Source organism: Crinia signifera, chromosome 4 (genome assembly GCF_055691185.1).
Source record: "Crinia signifera chromosome 4, ASM5569118v1, whole genome shotgun sequence".
In the NCBI taxonomy this organism is placed as follows: Eukaryota; Metazoa; Chordata; class Amphibia; order Anura; family Myobatrachidae; genus Crinia; species Crinia signifera.
In genome coordinates this window covers 255,081,953-255,106,060 of record NC_139220.1, presented here as the reverse complement: position 1 = coordinate 255,106,060, position 24,108 = coordinate 255,081,953, and the positions used below count along the sequence as shown (strand labels likewise).

The following is a 24,108-nucleotide window of genomic DNA, read 5'->3' as shown; positions in this document are numbered from 1 at the left end:
TATATTAAGTTTAATTTCAGAATCAGAGAGAAATATTAACTATCATTTCTAGATCATAGGGTAGAAGCTGTTTGCTGGGAGGAAGCTGCCCTGCATACAGCTGCTTTCATCCCACACACCTACTACAGTCCTCTTCCTTAAGTGAATGTACGTGAGGTGGGGTACCACTCCTGAGTAGGAGTAACCGGATTGTCAGAATTTCATTTGACTGCAGGAAGGGATTTTGTGGGCTCTAGTGACCTGCAGGATATGCAATTAGTGGGAAGCACTTAAACAGTAACAACATATTGCATTTCAATGCCTGGCTCATGGGTTTGATTTAGACTCTGGCCCTATTTGTGTATATTAGTGTGTAGTTGTTGTGTTGCCCGAATTGTGTGGAGTTTGTATATTCTCCCCATGCTTACGTGGGTTTTTTCCGGGTACTCCGGATTCCTACCACATTCCAAAAATCTACTGGTAGGGTACTTGGCTCCCAACAAAATTTACCCTAGAATGTCTGTGTGCGCGTGTACATGTGGTAGGGAATATAGTGTAAGCTCCACTGGGGAAGGGACTGATGTGAACTATTCGTTCCACTATTCTCTGTAATGCGCAGCAGAATATGTGTGCGCTATATACTGTAATTAACCGGTAATAAATAGTTTAGGTATGTTCTACCCATTTGTTTATGGGGTTTCTCCCACATTCCAGGTAGGATAATTGGTTCTGAATGCGTGTACAGGTTGTAAGCCCTAATATTGTTTTGCTACTCTGCATTCCTTTATCCTGCTTCCTGTATAAAGATTGATGCACGCTCACTAAGGCCATATAATAAATCATAAATGTTGGTGGTACTTAGGAGATTTTATTGCATATCCTGTAAAGAGTTAAAGCTGCAGTGAAAATGCATATACATGCTTTTGGCTTGCATTGTGATAACGCATATAGGATTTGACTGTAAAAAGACCGCTTTGAAATAATAAACAAAATTTGGGACAACGGCTTATATGGAGGTTTAAAGATGCTAATTCAGAGCTGTAAATACAGTGTCTGTAACACGCGTCGGCTGCTGCACCGTTAATCCAGTGTCTGCGATTTGCTGCAGTGCCTATTTTTAGATACACCAGTTCATGGCTTTTTAAAGAAAAAAAAATCCCTTTTACTGCAGAGTTTGCTTGAGCAATATATGAACAATCTATATAGACAGAGGGGTGCTAGAGAATTGCTAAAGCAAGTGCTGCATCACTGGTGTGTAGAGTAGTCACAGGGGTGTCCTCTCACAAGATCTGGGGAAAGTAAATACGTAGCTGGTGGTCTTATGCTCATCAACTGTTCAGGTTTTGCAGTATTTGGTAAGTCCATGTATTTTAATATCTGAGGACTGGACTGTACTTTAGCAGTTGCAGCAGCTTAAAGTGGGTAAACTGGGCACACTGCGGTTTGGGTGACCAAACTGCAATTAAGGCTCCTAACAGCCCAACTCAGGAGGCTGCAAACAAAAATCTACAATAGGTAACGGCAGCTCCTCCACAAACAATTGAATAGCTCCTGTCACTTTAAACTGCTGCAAAGAAAGAACAATTGATCTTCCTCCACACATAAATGTGGAAAAATACTTTTTCGTTGTATGAAAATGCACACAGAAATTTACTGACACATGTAAACGGTCAGTCCACAATTGTACAACTGTTACGGCTTTTGCAGTAAAGGAAGCTTTATTGGCAACCAATGTAAAACCAGGGCTGGGCACATGTGCAGCTGTTGCTGAAGTACATCTCCTGTGATACATCATCATGGGTGGCTAAGGATCATGGGTTGTGTACAAGTTCTGCAGCTGGAATGTTGGAATTTGCCCATCCTTACATTGAACTAGCGTGATGCTGTTTAAGTTCCCAAATGTTTATCTTTTATAACAGTGTTTTCTGCTGTAAAATGGTACAGAAGTTGTTTTTCTTTTAACGGTAAAATTAAGGCAGCTAGATCTTTTTTTCAGGAGGTGCAACGATAAAGTTTTTAGAAACTTTTCCTTTTGTATATTTATCGCTATAGTGATGTTGATAATATGCAAATTTTAAGAAAAAGCCTCTTGCTATATGCTTCACATGGCTATGTCGCAGGGTATGTGGCACTACAAATGGAGTTATTTGGTGTGCATTGAACAAAAGTTTGTGTGTGGACACATCTGTATGCTGGATGATGTGCTTTAGGCTGCATAGTACTGTTGGATCCAGAAAACTGTCCTGGGCTGGCTCCGTCTGTGTGTGTCTGCTCTCCTGCTGTTGGTGTATAACGAGCCCGAGGCACTGTGGGTGATTTTTCTGCTATACTACAGAGGACCCTGGGACAGGATGCTTTCAAGTGGAGAGTATTTTCTGCTATTAATGGCAAAAGGGGGTGATCAAGATGTTGTATTATTATTATTCTCTTTTTATTTATGTGGCGCCACAAGGGTTCCGCAGCGGCTGATAATACATAGATGAGCAAAAGAACAAAATTAGGACAAGTACATGGTAAATAAAAGACAGCTGCAGCAGCGGCACTGACACAATTATCGCTTCTCGGCCTTTTGGCTAAGATAAAGTGTAGTATCTGTTCTTATCAGTGGGTATGGACTGGCCTCTGGCAGAGAATAGAGAAAGGCTGAACTGAGTAGCTGCTCTGATGGGCGGAGGGTGTGGGACCCCTCTTTTTTGCCTGTGAGTGGTGAAAAGTTTGGCTGAGTACCTTCTCCTCTGCCTTTGGTAGGAGGTGTTGTTTCCGTAAATCCACTGGTAAGAGGGGGGGAGAAACACTGGGCCTAGTAGTTTGACTCTCCTGACGGGGTTCGTAGCCCCCGAAGGATGAGCAGCGAAAGGCTCAGTCTAGTATCCATTCCCAGGGAGCGGAGAAAAGCTGAGACCGAGTAGATTGGTACAGGTTGGGTAGTTGGCCTCAACCTGGGCACAGCGAAAAGCTCAGCTTAGTATCTTAACCCTGGGAGCGGAGAAACACTGGGACTGAGTAGATTGCTCTTCCGAGGGGGGTGCAGCCCCTAAGGGAGTCTTTCGAAAAGCCCAGTGGAGTACCCGATCCCATGCCAGGGGCTGGAAAGTGCCTGCTGTTGAGACGGAGAAACACTTGGTCGGACGCTGACTGGCTGGCTGCTTGGAGTCCGAGGCTGCACTGTGCCCCCGGGGAAACTCGGGGGTGCCGAACCTGCACGGGTGCTCCCAAAATCACCATGCACTAGTAAGCACTAGCACTGCGCACTTTCCCTCTAGGTATGCGCTTCACGTCCTTACCTCGTCCTTTTGGATGGGGTAGGACAATTTTTCACACCCCCACCCTGGCCTTCTGGCTAGGGTCCTTTTATTATTTATTTCTCTTCCCCCTCTCACGTTTGTCACTTTTCACGTTCCTTGTTTTTTTGTAGTTTGTCACGTTTTTTTTGGGTAGTGTGGTCGACCCTTCTGGGCCTTCCATTTCCCCAATGTGCCGAAGCTCTCGCCTTTTGGGGAGAGCTTCGGTCCCCCCGAGGACGACCCCGAGCCGCAAGGCGGAGGGAAGTCCACTGCGGGTCTCTCCAAACCATGGGGTGCGGAGGACCCACCGTCCTAACCCTTTCGGGGTTGAGGAATGAGGGTCTCTCTAAGCTTCGGCGAAGAGGACCCACCGTTCCCTATTTTCCCCTCTTCGGCCTTATGGTTGAGAGGGGTTAGGGGAAAAACGGGGCCCTGTCTCCTAGGAGACGGACCCATTCGATCGCACGGCCTCCTTTGCACGTGTTTAGGCACAGCACTGGTGGTGGGGAGCACACCTCGGGCTCCTGAGTTTTTTTCAAACTGACACAATTATAGCAGTGGCAGAGAAATATCATTAGAAAAGTACATGAGGAGAGAGGGCCTTGCTCGTTAGCGTTTACATACTAAGGGAGGGGGCAGACAAACTGGGGTAACACAGCAGGGATAGACGTGAGTTTTATGTTTATTATCATTATCTATTAAGTATTACACAGTCATTTACAGCTCCTGAGAATTTCAGAAACTGAGAATTATGAAATGTGCTGGTCATATTACTTTAAGCCTGTGGCTATATGTAGCATGCTGTTTTTGTCTCATATTGTATAAATTAATTGTTCTTTTATTGTCACATTAAAAGGAATAGCTGGAGTTTCAGAAGTATCCATTTGTCTGAAGTTTGTATCCTCCCCTCCTCTTCACACAACATTGAACTGCAAGTGACCTCACACCAGGCTGTGATGTGGATGGGTCAGCCTTGGTTCTTTTCCTCCTTTCTTGATAAGGGCAGCACATTGCATTGAAAGAAGATGCACTTATTTTGTATCAGCATTAGACTGGTTACTAGCTAGCATTTGTAGAGGGGAGCAGAAGAATTGACGGAGGACACCTCATTGACCTTGTATTCATTTGCAAGTAAACAAAAGTAAATAGCGAGATTGTGCGCAGGAGGCCCAGGGGTAACCACAATTGTGCTACACGTTTCTAACTGATTAAAATAGATTTCTGAACTTGCAGAGCACCAGGGAAAGCGACGGCATGTAATGACCGCTGTGACTTTGGCCAGAGAGAGAGAGGAGCACCGCAGGTGAAGGTGCAGTTTTGAGTACATTGAAAGCTGTCAACTAAAGCATTATTGTGCATTAACATTGGCATTGAAGCTAAAAAGTGCATCCGTGCACAATATTTGTGGAAGTAGTCACAAAAAAATAATCATTTTCATTGTGTATAGCAGTGGTTCCCAAACTGTGTGTCTAGGCACCCTGGGGTGCCTCAGGACACTTGCAGGGGTGCCTTGGGTTGGTGGACCAGGATCAATTCATATTATTTATGGTCAATGTACCAGGCAAAACCAGTGCTGGTGGCTGCCAATCATAATATATGTGGACAAACAGGAGCAAATCCTGCCCCTCACCAGATAACTGTGACATATTTATTTATTTACAGTTTCTTATATAGCGCAGCAGATTCCGTTGCGCTTTACAATAGTAGACAGTGATAAAACAAACTGGGTAACAGGCAGACTTGGAGGTAGGAGGGCCCTGCTGCAAGCTTACAATCTATTAGGTATATAGGAGGGAAACACAAGGACAGGCACCAGTAATAGCATAGCAGTCCCACCAAGTTACAAGTCCAGAAGGGAAGCTATATAATACATAAGTGCCTCAGAGGGTTATGCGTGTAGAACTTAAATATGATAGGCTTGCCTGAAGAGGTGAGACATATAAACACAATGCATTTAATTTAATATTTTTTTTTTCTGAATTTCTCGATAAGCATTTGGCCTAGGGGTGCCTTGAAAACATGTTGATGCTCTACGGCGCCGTGATTCAAAAAAGTTTGGGAACCCCTGGTGTATAGTGTTGCCATTGGGGGAGAAAGCTTTTGATGTACACTAACGATGGACTACCTGCTCCTAATATTTATATAAGCTAGTAATCAATGTCCCCAAACCCAAAACATAGTAAAATGCCACAGCCAGCCTGTAATGGATACTATCCTTTACTGTATCTTGCAGCAGGCATTGGTATTTCACTTTTGTATGCAACATGTCCTATTTAAGTGGCGCTATACTGGGTGTATTTTATTGTTCAAGGCCAGGAATGGGGCGTATGGCATTCTTGTGCATTTCATGCATGGCCGAGGTGCATAAATTAGAAGTGATTAACCTTAGAGAATCTGTATAGCTCTGACCTCCCCCCCCCCCCTTTTTTTTGGGGGGGTGGGCTGGTGGTATTTTTTTTTTTTTTTTGCATTGTAACTATCAATACATTTTTATCCACCTTGTATAGAATGGGTTAAGTGATTTATAATTGGTCTGGAATTTTTGTCAGCTGAGTCACTACAGTGGGGAGCAGATGGGGGAGTGGGTAGAGTTCTAAAAACCCACAGGCCCCAACCCTTAGAAGCCCAGTGGGCAGTGCTTGTCATCCCAAAGGAATGTGTGTGTGAACAAAGCAGCGAGATACAGTCCTTTGCCCAAACAGAGCTTCAGACTTTTTCAGGCAGGGTGTGATGCACTGAACAGATGGGTTGTGTCAGTTCACCACACCATTTGCTTTTCGTTTCCTGCCGCTGAAAGGTTCCTGCCTCTGAAAGGTTAAACGGCATCTAATCGGTTTTCATTTGCTTTGGCAGTCCTCTTGATCAGAATGCCCGATCTTTGGGCATTGGTTGCCCAAATTGACTTTCAGTAATGTTAAAAAGAATCGATCATCAGAAAAGTCTCTAATTCCATTTGTATGGTGTCTACATTAGTGGAGCTTCCTGTTTACTTATAGATTAGCAGAAAAGGATCTTCGTCATTAAGGGAGATCACCAGACTGCGAGCAACGGAAGAGTAACTGGAAAGGCAAAAACTTGTCTAAGTGAGCAAATCGGGTCATGGCATGAAAGGAATGCACGTCAATAACCTTTACTGTAATATCAGTTGGGTGTTTATTATAATTTTATATATATTACTAATAGCTTGCATGCTTTCATATAGTGTAAAGTGGATATGTTGCTTAAGCATTTAGTATAGGCAGCTACTTTAGTTTTCAGCCCAGCATTAGCGACCTCACCAATGAAAAGGTTGATGTTCTACTGGCATCGTTAGGAGAAATATTTGTGCGCCCTCTGCTGCGACTGTTCGCTCATTTGTTTTATTTTTAAACTTTTTTTTTTTTCAGTTTGCAAGTTGGATATTTATTTGCATGCCTAGTTATAATTATAGGAGAGTGTTGTGTGTGTGTGTACATATATAAGTAGCACAGGGTCGCACTGGACTGGAATGTCACGCGTAGCTCTTGCTGGAGGTGTTTGCCGCGTTGCATCAGATGGAATTCCAAAGCCGGCCAAAATCTGCAGCATCTGTTTGGCTCACGTTGCGCTGCAAAGATTAAAATAACTTGCAAGCCAGCAGAGAAAAACTTCCCATTTGTAAAGAAACATCATTGAGTAGTCTGTGTGATGCGGACAGCCATGCCATCTAAACTGAAAATATATCCTATCTCCTGTACACTCTCGCCGACTGCTTTAGCTGGGAGCCTACGTAAAAGGACCAAAACATTGCATAATACAGAGGTGGCGAATGGTTCAGAGAGATCTTATGTACTTTTCTTTTGTGTTCAGTCATGTTTTCCCCTTTTTATTTTAATCCGTTGGTTGACTTTTGATTCTCAAGCATTGGTGAAGTCTAAAGCCGAGTACACACTAGACACCATTTTAAATGAATTTGGCGATTAAGACACATTCTTAAAACCATTCAGTGTGTAAACACTATGGGGGGTATTCAATCCAGGTTTTCGGCCGAAATCCTGGCCCAGCTGAACGACAGATGGGATTACATTGAAACCCTCCTTTGGCTCCATCCACCATGGTCTTACAGAGGGCTGTCTGAAAAGACTAGGCGACATTTTGTTGTGAATGGCCCTGTGGTCTCTGAGAGATCAGGTACAGAGACTTTCCTTTGTAGGATGCCTGTCTGTGGATTTATTCCCTTCAATCTTGTGACTCAGAGGATGTTGGTTCGTTTTGGAGTCTCTAACCACGATGTACTGGGCTAATTTTCCCTAAATTCTGACTCACTTCTGTGTCATGTATTTTAACATTTACTTTGAACTTCTTAACCATTTACGTTCTTAAACATCCTCTCCAGGAATTGTTGTGAATGTATACCTTACTTCTCTAGATGATGCTCTTATGCATAACATACATAGTGGGAAGCAGAGTTTGGGGGGAAATTCAATTAGATGTCATAAACTCTTTACTATACTACTAGTGTTCATTCTAGCACCCAACAACTTTGAAAACCCATGCAGTTCCTCTTCCCTGCCTGGGGTGTCGCTGTCTGCTGTGGTGTTTCTAGCACATGTCTGGTTTGCATATCGGTGCTTGTATACAGACCACACTGTGCTAGAAGCACTACAGCAGACAGCGACACCTCAGGCAGGGAAGAGGAACTGCATGGGAACACTATACTACTATATGTGTTATCTGTCCCATAGGCGAGATCATTTTCTTACTACTTTCCTACTCATTCTGTGTATAGAGTAGACCTTTTATTGCAACCTATGTTAATGGGCCAGATGCACTAAGCTTCAAAAGTGATAAAATGGAGAGTGATAAACAGCCAGCCAATCGGCTCCTACCTGTTACCGCTGTGTTTAAAAAATGTCAGGTAGGAGCTGATTGGCTGTCTGTTTATCACTCTGCATTGTATCACTTTTGAAGCTTAATGCATCTGGCCCCTAGTCCTTTATTCTATAGTTCTTTGTCATTGTACATAAATGACACTGAATGAAATGAAATTTGAGGAAGAATTACTTCACAGAAAGAGTAGTGGATAAGTGGAATAGCCTCCCATCAGAGGTGGTAGACTCAAATCCAGTAGTACAATTTAAACATGATTGGGATAGGCAATAAAATAAGGATCAAATATGGTTTGAGGTAACATGTTTAAAAAAGGGACAGACTAGATGGGCCAAGTGGTTCTTATCTCCCGTCAAATTCTATGTTTCTACCTTTTAAATTGGTATACATTTTCCCTGTGTTAATTGTCGAAATAAGAGAGATACAGAGCTAGTGTCTGTATAATAATCTTATGTAAGAGCTTAATTCAGTTAACATGAATAGTTTTCTTCATTTTTTCAGAGACCTAGATCACCCAATTCAGCTTTCCGTGTGGCTATTTTGAGCTTTAGAATGTAAGCTCTCATGAGCAGGGCCCGCTCTCCTCATGTGCTTTTCTTAGAATATATCTGTCACCTTGATAACTGCGTCCGTGTCCTGTCCCCTGTCTTTACCATGTACTGTACTTGTCCTAATGTGCCTTGTACTGTCATTTATTTTTCTTGTTTTTCACTCCTCTATGTATTGCCAGGCACTGCAGAACCCTTGTGGCGCCATATAAATAAATATACATTTGGCTCAATTCTGATAATAGTGCTGGTGGAGCTCCCGGGGGTTATTCTAATCAGAGTGCTGATAAGTCCTAGTTGTTTTCTGCTTGCACCGCTCCCTAAATAAATAAAACTGGGTTGGCAATGCTGTTTTGTGCCCTAGTGCGTCGCAAACAGCATCACGGGGGGCACTTAAGTCAGAAAATGCCAGTTCTTACAACTAAACACCCGTGAGTCCCAACCATCTCTGACATAACAGCACGCTGATTTGAATAGCCCTGTGAGCTCCCTTCTGGTGCTACTCACAGCACTGTACATTGAATGGACCCCAGTGTGTACAAAGATTTGCCTGCATATTTAACTATTTTTTTACATAGATCTTCACAAAACCAAATGTAGCAGTGCACTGAAGACTGGTTTCAAAGTTGTTGAGAGATGTTTTTGTTTTAGTACACAAATATCTGCATATAGTAATGTGGCTATAAAGGGAGCCAGAAAAACCAAAGGCAGCTCACCTAAGACCAGTTGCGTATTAGGGCAGAGGTGGGCAATAAGCATCCCTCCACCTGTTGATGCATTAGTTTTGCTATTTGGCCATGCTGAAACTGATGCAAGGCATGCTGGGATGTGTAGTTTATCAACAGCTGGAGTGCCACTTGTAGCTCACCCCTGTATTAGAGTTGAGTACCACATTAATATGCTGGCCAGTGTATCATATCAGAACGATGTAATGAAGTATGGAATCTCTCATCCATTAAACTATAGAACGCCGAATGCGATATTGTCCAGTTGGCCGAGTGGACGACTGGAAGATATTTCATGTGACTGCAGGAGTGCGCCGATTGGGCGCACACTGACCGATCCTGACAGTATTTTTATTCCAGTTCAACCAGAAACCACATATCGGGCGAGATCGCAGTAGCGTGTACTTGCCCTAAATCCAATTGAAAACCTATTTGTAGGACACCTGGAGAAACAAATGGTGGTAACAATATGAGATGTTGAGCTGTAGTTATTTGCAAAACTTTTAGGCAAAAGAACAGACTATTTACATTTTAGTTTTGAACAGCACAAAGTAGACATTTTAACATAATCTTCCCTGACATAATATTTTTATGCACACCTTGTAAACCAATAAATCGTAAAAAGCACTTGGTTTCCTCTCATCATTAATATTTCTAGTGTTGCAAAATCAATTTAGAAAAGCTCCCACACTGTTCTAGACATGTTCCCAGATCGTTTCCATAGCAACAAAGACCAGAATGTAAATGGTGAACTACAACTAAAATATTAGAAACCCCCCCCCCACACACACACACACATTTATATATAAACAAAATATTATCAGTGTGTGCTCGGACACATGAAGAGTGAATTTTTTTTTTTTTACATATCTGACAGTTACGTCAGTTCACTTTATTGATCATTTGATTTTCTATGCACAGGGGTGCACATGTTAAGTGCCCAGGAACTATTCAATTCATTCCTGTGACAGTCTTTTATCATGCCATAATGCATGGGATAAGCCACGGTAAGCAGCTTTTTCCATGTTAAGTGCCAGATATGTTGCAGTGAAGGCATACCTGGCGCTCCTGACCTGTCCCAAACCCTTACTTTACATAGACATCTGCTCAGATCTCAGGAGGGTGCAAACCTAAATCTGCGGTAAGTGCACCTCAGGACAGGCAAAGAATTGGTTCCCAAACGTGGTCCTCAAGGCATGTTCAGCACTACAGAGTCACACGGAGCTCATGCATGACTTGTAGTGCATAGAGCAGGGGTGGCTAAACCTGTCCTCAAGATCTACCAACGGTGCATGTTTTCCAGGCAACCTGTGGATCTATAGTAGGAATGAATGCAGCATGTTTTAAAATGTGACAGTTAGTAATGACTGCAGCTGTGCACCAGCTAGGTAACCTGGAAAACGTGGACCGTTCGTAGATCTCGAGGACCGGTTTGGCCACCCCTGGCATAGATGATATATGTATGTGGCCATACCTGTATAAGGCAACACAAGTGGTTACCAGCGCCGTACATATTGCACACAGGGTACTGTATTGTTCTACTGTATTGTCATATTGCATTATATGACTAAGATGCATTTTCAGCAAAAAAGATGCCGGGCGTTGCAGAGCTGCATGGGATCTGGCTGCTCACTCACACCAGGCATCCCGCTCTGCATGCAGTATTCAGGCTAGATTTATGAAAACACATTGGTTTATAAAAACCTGAAAAATACTACATTAGCACTGATGCAGACAAGAGAACTGCACGACTGGGGCTTGGGTGTTGAAGCAGGTAAAGTGAAGAGTAATTGATGTCGATCTCTATTATTCCCAACCCCTTCATGTGTCTTGTAAATGTATTTGTGACTTACATTCGCAAACCCTGCTATTCACCCAGACTGCGCTTCCACACATAACTCCACCGAGCCTGTCACATTGGATACAACTTCAACGTTCCAGTCTGCCTTATACAACATCATTCTTGGGCTGTAAAATGAAAGTTGAAATCTGACGTCTTGTCGAATAACACAAGATCCCAGAGATGGATCTGCATAAAACAAACACAAGTATTTTGGTTCTGATGGATTATGAAGCACAATGACATTACCGGGAGCAGTACACAAGAACTCTCCCTAGGTTCATGCATGAGGCCTGACCCTGTTCCAAAACCTCCTAATTATTTTATTCTGCAGGTACACCGAGCCATAAACGAGGACATGCCTTACTGTATACTTATACCCCATTCACACCAGCCTAAATTCCCGGGTTGAGTCTGGGAACAACCCGGTACTAGCACTGGTGTGAAAGGTTCCCGGGACAAAATCCCAGGCAAATTTCAACCCGACTAGGTACCAGGGTTGTTCCCGGGTTCAACCCGGGGACCTGGCTGGTGTGAAAGGTACAGGTTATACTTACCTGGGTTGCCGTGTCCTCGGTGTGCTGTCTGGACGGGAATCCACGCAGGCGGCGGGCGCAAATGACGGGACAGCCGGTGGATGATGACGCAGTTCTCCGGCGCCAGTGAGGACGCCGGAGAGCTGCGTCATCTTCATCCGCAGCCTGTCCCGTCATTTGCGCCGCCGCCTGTGTGGATCCCTGGCCTGCACGGAGGACCAGCAACCGGGGTGAGTATTCTCCCCACCTCCGCCGCCATCCCGATGACTGCCCGCCTCCTCCCCACCTCCTGCCGGCCTCCTTCCCGCCCCCTTCTCACACCAGAAAATGCAGAGACATTTCTGGTGTGAATGGGTCCAAACCCGGGAATGTCCATGCTTGTCCCGGGAACTGAATTCCAAGGTTTGTCCCTGCATTTCTGGTGTGAATGGGGTATTAGCTTCCAGGCACAGCTGTGGTCAGAGGGCTAGGGAAAGGATGCACCTACTTTAGGTTATAGAAAATATTCTAACAGTTTCAAGCTTTCACGATACTTGAATATTTGTCCAGTGCTGCTGTATATAGCAATTAGATTGTAACCAATGCGAACCAAGAATTCTTGAATTACCATTGTCCGGTTACATCATTATCTTCATGCAATAATTCAAAGAAGTTTTTTTTGCATAAACTTTGCCAAGTTCTTTACTACCTTCTGTATGTGCACAAGACTGAATATCTAGATTTTCAGAAAAACCACAGATACAGTCAAAGTAAATTATTGCTTTTCCAGAGGAAACCGAAACCAAATGATTTGATGAATGAATTAACTGCAGTGACTATTACAAAATGATAACGCTAACCAGGCGTGCTATAGTCAGTGTGTGCCAACAGATGAATTCTTTCTTTATATCAACATATTTTTTAGAGGCAACATATGCAACTGTGATGTACAATGTTGGGAAGGATAACTCAAATATTTTAAGCAAAACTATACATGTATTGATAAGGCAGGCGGATACTACCCGGCTGCTACATAACTGTTATCGTAGCTTTTAACAGAGTAAAGCAGTAAACAACCGGTAAACCATATATACTCCAGGTGACCTGTGAGGATGCTTTGAGTGGCATATGCAGAACCAGTCCCTCCTGTTCCACTTCCTTTCCTCACAGAGGAGGTTAGATCCTCTCTAAGCACAAGCATGGCCTGTATACACCACAAAGCCTGTGCCTCTAGAGAACCCAGCCACAGATTGTTGGTTATGGAAGCCTTGGCTTGGATCACATATGACACATCGTATGCAAAAGGACCGCATACAGTGTATCGTATGCTATCCTGCCGCTCGGGAAGCTGCCAGGCAGTTCAAGATTTGTTCACAGATGGTGTTGGCTTCTATCAACTACCTTTCGATATTATTCAGTCACCTCTAGGTACCTTGGTCTCTAGGAATGGTAATGTGACACATCAAGTGTGATTCCTTTGCCCGACGCAGCAATTATTTTTTTCTTTATTGATCGTGCTCATCGTGTCCAAGTAGACTGTTTAGGTGCAGATTGTGGTAAATCCTGGTTATGGTGCCTAATCCAGGGAGTTTTTGAATATTTTTCTACCAGCTACCTCAGGAGGCTGCGCCAGAAATGTGTCCCCGCTCACACCCAAACAGAGCAACAATCACACTGATCTGTCAGATGGCCACAAGTGGACAGCTCCCAATCGTCCTCATGAAATCATTTTAATCTTCTTTCAAATCGCACCTTGTAGAATTAATTACTGATATCGGTGCTATTCCTGGGAATGGGGGTTTACTAAATAATTGAATGGGAGTGCACTTCGTGAAAGAATTCCAAACTCCCCCCAGATTGAGTTGCCCCCTCTCCAAACCCCCCCCCCCCAACCCACAAGACTTACGGTTTTATGGTAACAGTCTTCTGGCTAGTAATGTTGAATGTCTTGGACACAAAGAAAAAACATAAACTCCATGTATATGGCTATCTAGCAGACCACACACCACAAATACACATGGCACACTGGTAGGCTTACACCTTACTGCTTTGAAGCCTTTGTTCTTCGTAAACCTTTGTTGTTCACTTCATACAAATGCTTAATCATTTCTATCCTGTACTTGGCTAGAAACTTCCTGCTCTAGTCCATGGCAAAGCTAAAAACACTCACATGTAAACAGGCTTCGTTGACATTGCATATTCTAGTTGCTAATAAGTTAGAAACGGCATAAGAAACTTGGCAGCACTATAAGGTTCCAAAGCCCAGCATCTTCCTCCAAAGATTAATAAAAATTTCATTCAGTCGTTCCTTGCGCACTAACTTGGATAAAAATAAAAACTTGCTGCACACGGTACACAGATTTAGAAGAGGTAAGAAAGCCACAGAAATACTATACATTTATATGTTCCTGGTGAGGACCAGAGAACTACAGAAATTACAGCAAGTACATGAGGAGTCGCGGCTCCCCAAAAATATACTATTCTAAACATCGGAAAATTTCATGCGTGACACCACCTGAAATAAGGCAGGTAACACATTTGTGACTGTGAGAGTTCCTTGTTTTGGCAATTTCCCATCTATTGTATTTATTTAAGCGAAAACACTGGAATGAAACAAAAGAAGACTCTGCTATGGTCACACAACCAATATCATTTTACTAGCTGCTGTCAAAATTCCCTCAGGAAACTGGCTGCCATAGTTTCTACAAATAAGTGGCAGTGGTTCCCAAACATCATCCTCAAGATACCCCAACAGCCCAGGTTTTAATACTATCCATGCCTAGGCAAAGACTTATATCCCTTTTACACTGGTGTAAAAGGGGTTAACCCGTGTCTCTTTACACAGGACTTCTACCCAGTATGTCTGCTGTACTGCTACACTGTGCAGACAGCAGTGGAGGCAGGGAGGAGGTGAATAGATGCCTGTGTGCGGCATCCATTCAGCTCACTGGAGGGAGTCACGGCGGCTGGGGGCATCCCAGAGGCTTATCCTGGTACTGGGATTGCCCCCCAGTGCGGCAGTCCGGGGCCTGACGCGGCAATCAGAGGTCCCGCTGCTTAGAGATGTCATCTCCAACCTCCGTCCCCGTTTACACTGCGGGTCGGCACCGCAGTGTGCGCGGACCAAAATTCCGGATCTGACCTGGCTTAGAACAGTGTTCCAAATACCGGGTCGGATCTGGGATTTTGGTGTAAAAAAGGGTATTATTTAGTACCTCGGTCAGGTTGAATCAGCAGGGCTATCACTAAAACCTGGCCTGTTGATATGCCTTGAGGACAGTGTTTGGAAACCACTGGTCTGTGACAAAGTTTTCTATAGTCAACATGCTATAAAGAGTGAATAAGATTATGGGAGTGACTCTGTTTCTATTTTGATCAGTGACAAGTAATGGGAGCCTGACAGAGAAAATTGATTGTTTCGTTACTTGCTGCACTTGTTGCATCCAATGGCACCAGGTATAGCTAAACTCATACAAAGTCCTGCTTAGCGTGTCCGAATGGCCGACTTTCCACTGATTTCTACTCTCCACTGCAGGAGGCAGCGAGCAAAAATCACGCCGCTGCGCCCAAATGGCTGAACAATTGAATAGCTGCCGTCTCTGCCCCACTGCTAACTGCAGCACTATAGTCAAATGAATAACCCCTGCGTGTTTAATAAAATACACAGCAATGTCAAATACGATTTCACTTGACACAGTGAACATGAAAAGCTACAAAGAAAGTCAAAATTCATAATACACTAAAAGAATTGTGGGCGAGTGCAGATTGGTTGGGAGTCTGACATTACCGAATCACTGCCTGCAGAATTGAAATTGAATTCTGCCCACTTAAAGCCACATATCTGGTATAAGAGTAATATCTAATACAGCCTCCCAGAGACAGAGCAGATGTATACTGATAAGTGTTTTATGAATGAGTTAGAAGAAAGGAAATTACATACTATCTACAACCTTCCAGTAGCGCTGCAGCTCAGTATATGGTACGTCTAATTCATGCTCTTAAATTGATATTGCCATTGCTTGCGGAGGTGCATTATACCCCTTTTACACCAAAAACCCTGGTCGGACCCTGGTCTTTGAATGCTGGAGTATCCAGGGTCTGACCCTGCTTTATACCCCATTTACACAGCACTTTGACCTGGGTCGGACCTGGGTCTGCACCATTTACACTGAACCTGGGTCAGCCCTGCCTTAAATAATATTTTATATATATATTTATAGAAAAAAAAAAAAAAAATATATATATATATATATATATATATATATATATAGAAATATATAATATATATATATATATATATATATATATATATATATAGAAATATATAATATATATATATATATATATATATATATATATATATATATATATATATATATCAGGGCTGACCCAGGTTAAGTGTTTTTTTTTTTTTTTTTTTTTTTTAAGGTGCTGGGGGTGCCGGAGGGTACCTGTCCTGCCTGCTGTGCTTGGTGTACCTGGGGGTACCGGGGTGCTGGGGGGTGCAAGGGGTGCTGAAGGTACCTGTCCTGTCTGCGGTCGGATCTCAGCGGAGAAGATGATGTGCGCCGTTGCTGTACCACCCCCCCCCCCCCCCTCCCCGGCAGACGGTCCCTGCGGCGTGCGGCGTATGGAGTGTCAGTGGCGGGGGTCCCTCTGGCGCATGGGAACTAGTACTAGTTCCTATGCGCTGGAGGGACCGCCGATACTGACACTCCATACGCCGCAGGGACCGGCTGCCGGATGCGGGGGGGGGGGGGGGGGGGGTGATACAGCAGCGGCGCACATCATCTTCTCCGCTGAGATCCGACCGCAGGCAGGACAGGTACCCCCAGCACCCCCGTACCCCCAGCACAGCAGGCTGACAGGTACCCCCCTCTCCTCAGCAGCCGCAGGGACCCCCCTCCTCCCGCAGCAGCTGGGAACATCTTCCCCAGCGCTGCACGCTGTGGACCCGCTGCGGGTGCCTGCACCCGCAGCGGGACCATTTACACCGACATTTACACGGGTCCTATCCGTGTTCTACCCAGGTCAGGACCTGGGTAGAGGACCCGTGTAAATGGAAACGGATACCCCCCATTTACACCGCCGCGGATCCGGGTCTGACCCGCCGCTGACCCGGATTTTTCGGCGGTGTAAAAGGGGTATTACACACAAAAAAAGTCTGATTCCCAGAACAAATGTAATTAGCCAGCAACTGTACCCTTGGCCAGTGATGGAGTAGGCCGGATATGATTTTATTTAATTAGGTGGTCATATAAATGGGACATACTATATTATGTACTTATAAATGTCAACTCAAAGACTGGTCTTTTAAGGGCAAAACCCAGTACCACACCGAAGTTGTACAGAATGATAAACACTTCTATTGAGATTCATCTTCGACCCATATTTCATATAGAAGCAGCCTAGAGTGAAGCCCTGCCCGGTAATGAGACGCTCTATAAAAGTATTGTTCTAAATCTCTTCAAATTGATAGTAGATACTCCAATATTATCCTACACTAAATTATTTCATTTACGAGTATACCAGACACTGACATAGCTTACTAGGAGATTGGGAACACCTTCTGTTTATAAAAAGGACTACTTCATTTCTAAGAAAGTGCTATTAGGTCACCCATATCCCTCCTCACTTTAATAGGTGCAGTGTTTGGGTAGTTTCAAACCCACACACAAATTTTAAAAACAAAGATAATACCGATCTGATGGAATGTAGTTGAAAGCTGAGGACATAATGTTGACTTCTGGAATGGCGCATTGCAAGAGCTATAAAGAGGTATAGTATAAAGAAAAACTTGCAGTATCGGCTCTGTCAAAAATAGACAAATATGGGGGATCCACAGACTTTGCACACATTTCTTCTTGCACCTCATGAGGCTGAGAAAACAAATGACATCAATGCAGCTAGCGGGCACCTTCATGGAGCAACAATTGAATTGCTCCATTTTGTGCCACATAGTGGAAGCTGAACAGGAAAACAATTGAGGGGGTTATTCTGACTTGATCGCAGGCCGGCCAATTATCGAATGACTGAATATATGTACGAATATGCGCCACCGATGGTGAGCGAGTTGCGAATAGATTTGGAGCTAATCGCTGATCTGCAATACTTTTGCAAGCCTTTTTGCAGCCTCGCACAGGGTTGAATTTCACTCTGTCGGCGTGGTGGCAATCTCATTGTAGGGCTCTGCAAATTAGCACAAAAGCAATTTGGGGCTGAATAAGTCCCTGAATCCATAAAATGCCACTATATTTCTCATTGCATTAACACTCTGGAACACTGGTTGTAGCAACATGAACATTGAGGCAAAACTAGTACTTTATGCAAGATAGAAAATCTAAACTTCTAGCGGTTATTATGTTATAATCCTCCTACAGGCATGTTTTAGAGAAGTGGTCCATGGCAACCAATCAGCTGCTCTGTATAATTTTATAATATGTAAATTATAGCTGTTACTTCAGTGCTGATTGGTTGATGTGGGCCACTGCTACTCTGGCTCACTTCTCCACCTTTATCACTGCTTCATACATCTGTCCCTGAGTAAGTAAGATTCCACCCTGGCACTTGTCATTCTCACACATGCAGTAGTGTGGTGTCACCGGGAAGTGAAAAGTTAGTGATTGCCAATGCACATTGGTCACGGTCATTGTGGCGTGTCACTGGTGGGTGTATGGTTCATCAAACATCACATTTCCTTTCCATTTCTTCATCTAATTCACCAAATAATTTTCTATAAATTTGTGTCACGTGTGCTTACGCTTCCCAATTATTGTTTGAAAGTCATAGTGGAATTGAGCTGTGTATCCAATAGGGCATTGTGTGATGGGACATTGATATTAACAGCTGCTTTGGCTGTACACCCCCTGTAGTGAGGCGACTCCTAACTGCCGCATGTAGCAGCTGGGAAGCCATCAATGAAACTTGGAGGTCTTTAGAAATAAGTTAGAAGAATATTAATCTTTTAACATGTTCTTTAACCCATGCTGTAGATTCAGCCACTTTTTACACAGAGGGAAAAAAAATACTTGTAATCTGTTACAGGTCGCCTGTTTCTTAAGTGGCTGCTGCCAAAAGCAGAATGAAGGGCCGTCAGGGTATCCTCCAACACAAACCTCTATCTGCCAGATCTTCCATCTCCTAAAGCGGTGAAATCCACCATGTCAATATTTTGTGCTTTTTAGTTTTGCTATAAAAATAAAATCTTTACCCTTTTTACTTTTTATAGCTGGATCTTTTCTTCGACTTTTATTGTTTCTTTTGGCTTCCGAGTGTCAAAGCTGTAATTTTGTAAGCACCGGAAACATTCAGGATGTCCTGAAGTGTCAGTGAGAAATAATTCACTTTTTTTTCTGGATGAATGCGAAGCCTCCTGCTCCATCCTGAGTGTGTAACTATGATATTTCATAGATCTTCAGTTATAGTTGGTTTGCTGATATTATGTAACCTTGTTAACAGGAGATTTATTTATTTTTCTGGTGGTTGATACAGTAGTTGCAAATCTAATTTCATTGGAACATGCTTTTGAAATCGTTACTTGGCTTCACTTGTGCCTCATGCCTCAATTGGGATCCTGCTAGTACAGGGTATCTGTGTAGTCTGCAACACGGATGGTGTAATGGTTAGCATTACTGCCTCACAGCGCTGAGGTCATGGGTTCTATTCCCACCATAGTCCTAACTGTGAGGAGTTTGTATATTATCCCCATGCTTGAGTGGGTTTCCTCTGGGTATTCCGGTTTCCTCCCACAATCCAAAAACATACTGGTAGGTTAATTGACTCCCACAAAATTAACCCTAGAATGTCTCTGTATGTGTGTGCACAAGTGGGGCAGGGACTGATGTGGGGATGCGGTCTAAATACCGACACCGGAATCCCGACCACCGCAATGCCAGCACTTTGTCCCTCTATTGGTATCCACGACACCCATAGAGGGAGAATAAAATAGTGTGCCAAGTGAAGCGAGGCACCGGGCCCTCTGCGTGGCGAGCTCATCGGGCCCACAAGGGGGCGATCCACCCCCCCCCCCTTGTCGGCATTACGGCATCATTATTTCGACCGCCGGCATATCATACCGGACCCCTGAATGTTAACATTTTCTCTCTGCAATATCTGTTATTATTATACATGCGCTATATGAGAAACTGTTATGAATAAATAAATAAGGACACTAGCAGTAAATGCTAGTACAATGCATGAAAGTCACAGCGGTGGATATGAGACCTTATGATACCAAGGTTTGTACTTTGTCCCCTGTGAGACCTATCGCTCTGAAGCCTTTAACACACTAGCATATAGTCAGTTTGAGCTGACGATACTGAGCATACACTTAATGGTGTCGAGTGTGTTTGGGGTTAGGAAACTCCCACTACTTGATTCAGTGTTTCATTGTTTGATGCCTTACAAAGGGAAGCATAATAACCTGGGGTTTTGTGGGAGCACATAGATATTTTCTGCTTTTTCCTGACCTAGTATATCACACCAATGCACTGTCCTCCTATACTTTTGAAATACGTCTTAAAGAAAGTATAGTGACCATTCACTAGTGAATAATCGAGTAAGCTTACCTTGGACAAGGTTAAACCACTTTTTCTGGTCGTAGGCAGACTGATATTTTAATCTCTCCAAGTGGAGGGGGAAAAAAAGCATCTGGAGCTGCCAAGTACGGTTGTGTACCTCTAAAGGTTAATACACCTTTCACGGTAGGGATCACATACTTGTAAGTATTAAATGGTTTGTTTGCGTAAGGCTTTTTGGAAAAGTGTTTGAACGCTGCTCAAATACACCTCAGTGGTGACGTTTGTTGTGTAGATAATTCTGTTCCACGCTGGTGCAATTGGGTCACTGGTGACGAAGATTTGGGCAAATGACATCTTTACCGGTGTGAGAAACCTTGGCACGCAGTGCCGGCGTCACCTGCATTAGTACAGTAAAGAGAGAGAAGTGCGTGTGTTCCACAATGACGACGACTTTACAGGAATAGAGGGCGTCATCCAGCACACATGAATGGGGTGTGGGCGGGGTTGTACAGGTGAGTGAGTATATGGAGACTGTGCCGGAGTCACTGCAGTTCAGACATCTAGTGCTGATAGATAAATCAGCAGTTGGGGAAAATTGTCCTAATGGCTGCTCATATATAAGAGACCTAGAAACAGCTGAGGACAGTTACATCCGCTTTCTAGTACATAAACCATAATTGAGCTATTTTTCTCTGCCTCATAAAAAGCCACATTACATGTTTTTGTGCTTTGTGGACTAAATAAGTAGCATCATTATTATAGTCTTTTTGCTTCTAGAAGCTTTCCATATATTTAATAACCTGTAGAACATCCTTTCTCGCTTCTCCTTCAGTGTTTCTTAGATTTCCAGATGATACCCACGCTAAAGTTGCCATGCTATTTGGGGGTTAATTCCCATGATAGTATCTCTGCAAAGCCATTCTACTTAATTTATAAATGGCTACAAACTTTGTAACAACAGCTCTTCAAGTCATCCTCCTGTTCTCAGAAGAAAATTACATATTTTAATACCACTTTTACACCAGAATACCGGATAGGACCCGGGAAATCGAACACGGGAAATTGCCAGGGCATGCCCTGCCTCAGACCCCATTTACACTGCACTTCAATCCGGGTTATTCCCGGGTAAGGCCCTTTCACACTGAAAACGGATCAGCCCTGTCTTTCCTTGCTGGTGTCATTAAAAATGGACCTTTGGGCTGTTTGAGATGAGGTCACAAGAAAGGGAAAAGGGAGGGGGTGGGTTCTGCTCCCAGCATTGCAGCAAAAATGGCAGACGGAGTAGCTGTGTTGCAGTTGCAGACATGATGGTGCAGATCAGGTTTGGGGTCAGCCAGGGGAACACACTGCGTGACAGCCAGTGTGTGCTGCAGCAGATGAGGCTGTAAACACAGTGTGGAGTGTGCTTGCAGCACAGAGCGTGGTAACGCTGCTGCGCTGCTACATGCGCCCTGTGCGGGTCTCCAGCAGATTACATCATCTGCCAGAGCTGCAGAAGCACCAATCAGCTCTTTGCGCCCCTCTACCCACCAAATAACCCGGATAATGGCCGTTTACACTGCCCTGAGCCCCGGATAAGCCCCGTGTCCGACCCTGAACATTTGCCGGGTCAGATTCCCGGGGAACAGTACCCGTGTTATTTTTTTTCACCCCATTTACACCATGCCCTGCCCCGGACTGGAGCGGCAATATCCCGGGTCCAAACTCTGGTGTAAAAGGGGTATAGTTAACATGGCTGCAGCTCCCTAAAGTGGGGAATGCTATTCAGTGGTTGTGCTACTGGGTGAAGAGCTGGAATTAAAATGAGCAAATGTGGATCTTTCTATAGAAAGTGTTTTTGTGTGTGTACAGTGTTGGAGATATTTATTTGTTTCTTCCAATGGGCACCTATATTTCTGCTTACTCTCCTGAGATAATGACCATACATTATTGAAAAGTCCATCTTTTGCGCACTCTAATGCGGTAAATGTTGATTTCCTTCCTTGTCACACACAGAAATGATTCAAGGGGCTGTGTGACTTGTAATACCGTGTTCTCACTGCGAGTGAAAAATACATGGCTTTTACTGGCATTAAAACGCCAGGGACTGCAGGGACGGACCTCGGTTCTCACTGCTAGGCAAATTCCGGGTGAAGTAGTTCTACCCGGTCATTTGCCTTTTAACACTGGGTTTTATGCAGTGAGAACGGGTCAACCCGTGTCTGCATACTCGGATCTCAAACACGGGTAAAAATAAGGGTTTTACCCGTGTATGAGATCCGGATATGCGACCCGTTCACACTGCAAAAAAACCTGTGTTAAAAGGCAAATTTCCGGGTTGACATGCTACACCCGGTAATTTGTCTTGCAGTGAGAATGGGGTATTAGTAGTCACACCGCTCCTCCTATGATGCTAACTAAAAGTTGTGAACTAAATTGACTTGAGTGTTGTGCATTAATGGGCCAAGTGAACAAATGAATGTATTTAGAAGCCTACCTGGGTTCCAAATAGAGAAAGAGGATTGTTGGTAAAATATGTTTTCGAGCCATTAGTGCAGCAATTAAAATAACACGAGAGGCTTGTTTTCAGTTACTTGGGAGTATTGTATAGTCTGCCTGTATCTGCTGAAGGACATTGCAGCTACCTATTTCAGTCTCTTTTGACTGACAGGAAAAATAACCCTTCAAACCCTTAGACTGGTCCACAAATGGCCCTCATTACCACTTGTCTAAGCTAATAAATTTGTTTTCTATTTGTATCCCACTGATGAGTTGGTGCAGAATTTCTGCACGGCAGGAAGCCAGCCTCGCACCTAATGGAAATATGCTGTGCTCACAGGAAAGGTCTGCTGTAGGTGTCTGGAGCCCACTTTCTTGCTGCTGGTGAGTAGTTCTGGGTAATGCGGAAGTAAGGATTAACTAGATAGTCAAAATTGCCTAGAGGAATAGCCAAAATCGCACCTTTTTACACTGTGGGAGATAGCTATATGCGGCCCCACAGTGTCGCTATTATCTGGCGATCTAGACAGTGAATGCAAGGCAATTTTGACTATCCAAATGTTTGTATGTATTTGGCCTATGGCCAAATACACACATAGCCAAACTCGCTCAGTGTGCTAATTCAAAATCTCTCAGTGCACTAAAGGTTTGATGTACAGGTGCGATGGGATGCGCGCTCCCGCAGAATCAGATCAACAGCACATAAAGTATGTGCTGCCCGTACTTTTAGAACTAGATTGCATCGCATCTAGTACAGAACGCACGGTGCTTTAGCACATCGTAAGCATTTTGAACTAGATTCAATCTAGTTTTAAACGCACAGTGCACATTCCACCGTGTATCGCTCTGTGCACTAAGCCAGCAGTATGCCCTTGTGTACTCCCCTTACCTGTCACGCATGTGTTTTCCTATACACGGCTACATGTTCCCTTTAAGAGCAGCTTCCCCTAGCGTACTAGCAGGTTAGCCTTGGACGTAACACCTGTGCAGAGGAGATCAGAGTTCTACAAACTGCCATGTGCCACTAGGTCTTAAGCCAACCCCCTAGTACTTTGAAGTGTTAATAGGATGCTGTTCTGTTACTCTACACCAGTGTTTTTCAACCACTGTGCCGTGGCACACTAGTGTGCCTTGAGCTGTTCTCAAGTGTGCCCCCAGATCTAGAGATGCCCAAACCAGTTTACAGCCACCACCAGTTCAAGTGTTATTTACTGGTCTCTTCTTTTCATGTAAAGGGCCAATGTATTTTATTTGTGTTACCTGTGGGGACCAGTGTGATTGTTTTTTATATGGGAGCCAAGAGGTTTGTTTTTGGTACTCTTTACTTAGAAGGGCGCCCATCATGGCCATCTCGGGCATTGAATGCACTAAA

General features: G+C 43.9%; 1 protein-coding gene and 1 pseudogene across 2 annotated transcripts in view; both read left to right on the top strand.

Annotated features, from left to right (window-relative positions):
- Nucleotides 1-24,108, top strand: part of IGF1R (insulin like growth factor 1 receptor) — a 195,305-nt gene that overhangs the window by 27,114 nt on the left and 144,083 nt on the right. The window lies entirely within an intron of this gene.
- On the top strand, nucleotides 2,533-2,752 carry LOC146076312 (U2 spliceosomal RNA; annotated as a pseudogene).